The sequence below is a fragment of the Lolium rigidum genome, chromosome 1, assembly GCF_022539505.1.
Source record: "Lolium rigidum isolate FL_2022 chromosome 1, APGP_CSIRO_Lrig_0.1, whole genome shotgun sequence".
In the NCBI taxonomy this organism is placed as follows: domain Eukaryota; kingdom Viridiplantae; phylum Streptophyta; class Magnoliopsida; order Poales; family Poaceae; genus Lolium; species Lolium rigidum.
The window spans coordinates 111,155,532-111,158,322 of record NC_061508.1 but is presented as its reverse complement, the minus strand read 5'-3'; positions in this window follow the sequence as shown (position 1 = coordinate 111,158,322).

Here is a 2,791-nt window from a genome sequence, read left to right as displayed (position 1 = left end):
GGATCCATAGTCCAGTGATGAACTACTCATGCATCACTACGGAGGCAAGCATGGCGATGTAGAGGCCTCCGGCGATGATCTCCCCCTTCGGCAGGGTGACGGGAAGAGCTTCAGAACCCTCCCGAGCTAGGGTCTGCGATGGCGTCGGCGACGGTACTTTTCATGGATGGAGGCTCGGGTGTTTAGGTTTTCCCTGAGATCGTGAATAAATAGGCGGAACGGCGAGGTCGGTGGAGGCCAATGGGGCCCACACCACCCCTTGGCGCTGCCAGGGCCTGGGCCGCGCCAAGGCATGGTCTGGCCGCCCTGTGGCGACTCTTTGTCTCTCCTTCGAACTTCGTCTTCGTTACGGTAAAATAATATCTTCGATTTTTGTTTTGTCCAATTCCGAGAATATTTCATGAACAACTTTTCTGAAATACAAAACAATAGAAAACATGGAACTGACACTATGGCATCTTGTCAATACGTTAGTGCCGGAAAATGTATAAAACTGCAACGAAGTGTAAACAAAACATATATAAATTGGTGTAAAACAAGAATGGAGCATCAAAAATTATAGATACATTTGCAACGTATCAGCATCCCCAAGATTAACTCCTGCTCGTTCTTGAGTAGGTAAGTGATAACAAAATAATTTTTGAGGTGACATGAAGCCAACACAATCTTGATTATATTATTGTAAAAGCATTGTGAGCTAGGATCAAAGTACTCTAAACATATATATGACAGATATAATTCTAACAATAGAACTTAGCAACTATGTTACAACATGAAAAGTAACTCAAACAAAGGATCATGAATAATTGTGCAAAGCAACTTTTTGTTTATGAGCATAGAGAAACATAGCAAAGTGGTACTCAGCTTATCCTTTATGGAGTAGCAAAACATAAATGATAGGACACCTTTAAAGTTCAAAGGGTGACTAGATACAAGTAATTTAAGAACAAACAATACATAATCATGAATCAATCAATAACAAATTTTGGGACTATGCACAACTATGTTCTCTTAATTGGTGCATATAGCAAGAAAATGAAGACTCAACATAAAAGTAAAATAAAGGTCCTTTGTAGAAGGAAGCAAGATTAACAAGTTTTATAAACCTTCCAAAAATTATGGTACTCATTAGTTTTGAGCTCTCATTACCCCTATCATAAGCATCTTGAATGGTTAAAGTTAATGTGAGGGCAAATATGACTTATATGCTTGACAAATCACGAGTTGAAAATCTCGTGCCCCTTGAATACGAGTACCTAAACCTCATGCTACTCAACTTAGGTCCCAAGTAAGTTATTGTCATTGTAAGTATACATGTATCATTGAGAACTCCAACGGGGTACCTCCTGCCCCATGATATAGGAGCATTCCCGTACCAAAATGACAAGACAAACAGACAATGAGCATCTAACCAATCCTTTTATTTACTATGGGCATAGCTTTTTATTGAATATGCTTCATAGAATGCTCACTATGGTTCGCTGTAAATTTTCACCATGAATGTGCATGTCTTATGTTGGCCGCCCAGACGTTTCTCTAACACATATACAAACTCCATGAACTTACAAGTTTCCATTTTATTTCACACTGCTAGGCATGCATAAACAAAAGAATATGATATCAACTAAATAGGACTATGTGCAATGTTGAAAGTGTGCCCCATGAAAACATGGTTGTGCTAACTCCCAATTCGTAATTTGCAAGCATATAATCTTCATAAGATAGTCACAATGTTTCAAATTTATTAAGTGCAAGAAAGTAAATGTGTCATCAAGTTCGTGAGAGTCTTACTAACTAATTTTCTCATGACAAAATTTAATTTGGAATTGAAGATAAATAAAACATGATGAATATACTTGGAATAGCAATGATGCTAGTAGGTAGATATGGTGGACACTTTTGGTAAACTTTTGTTTTTGGTGGTTGGATGCACGAGTAGAGCTCATACTCAGTACAAGCGAAGGCTAGCAAAAGACTGAGAGCGACCAATTAAGAGAGCAATAATGGTCATAATCATGCATAGCGACAAAACATTATCAATCAAAGCATAAAGTGATATTACAAGTCAAAAACTAAATGATAATAGAGGCTTTAGTTGACTGGTTTTTAGTCATAACATTATGTAAACATGTGCCAAGTCAACCAATAAAGCATCAAAGGAGAATACCACAATATTATATTTTTTATGATGGAAACAAAACATGATTCTTTCAATGGCACATTAATCACTCTCATCTATTTGATACAAGTCATGCTACAACAATAAGTACTAAGCATATGATAAGAATAACATCCAACATGATATGCCAAAGTCTATGCCACAGTCTAGACAAGCTTTCTTTTGCATCACTATAAACATGAAACATTTTACTCGTCTCCAACACCAATCAACTTATTTGAAACAACTCTCATAGATGAAAATCAATAAGGACCAGAGAGCTAATAATACTTAAATAAAGAAAATTAACAAGATCTGAACAAAATAAGAATGGAAAACCAAGAGCTAAACGCAGTACTAGCAAACTAGAACACTTGCAGAACAATAAGAGCGAAAACTAGATCGTTCTATGCAATTAAAATGGGGTGTGTCATTCTCCAAAACAAATATGCTGGGATCCAACCATATGCTACAGCAAACAAATCTAAACCAAACTAAAAACAAAAATAAAGATGCTCCAAGAACAATACATAGTATATGAAGCAATAAAAATATAACGCATAGAAAGATGATATGTTGCTTTGTTGATGAAGAGGGGATGCCCAAGGCATCCCCAAGCTTTGACACTTGTAT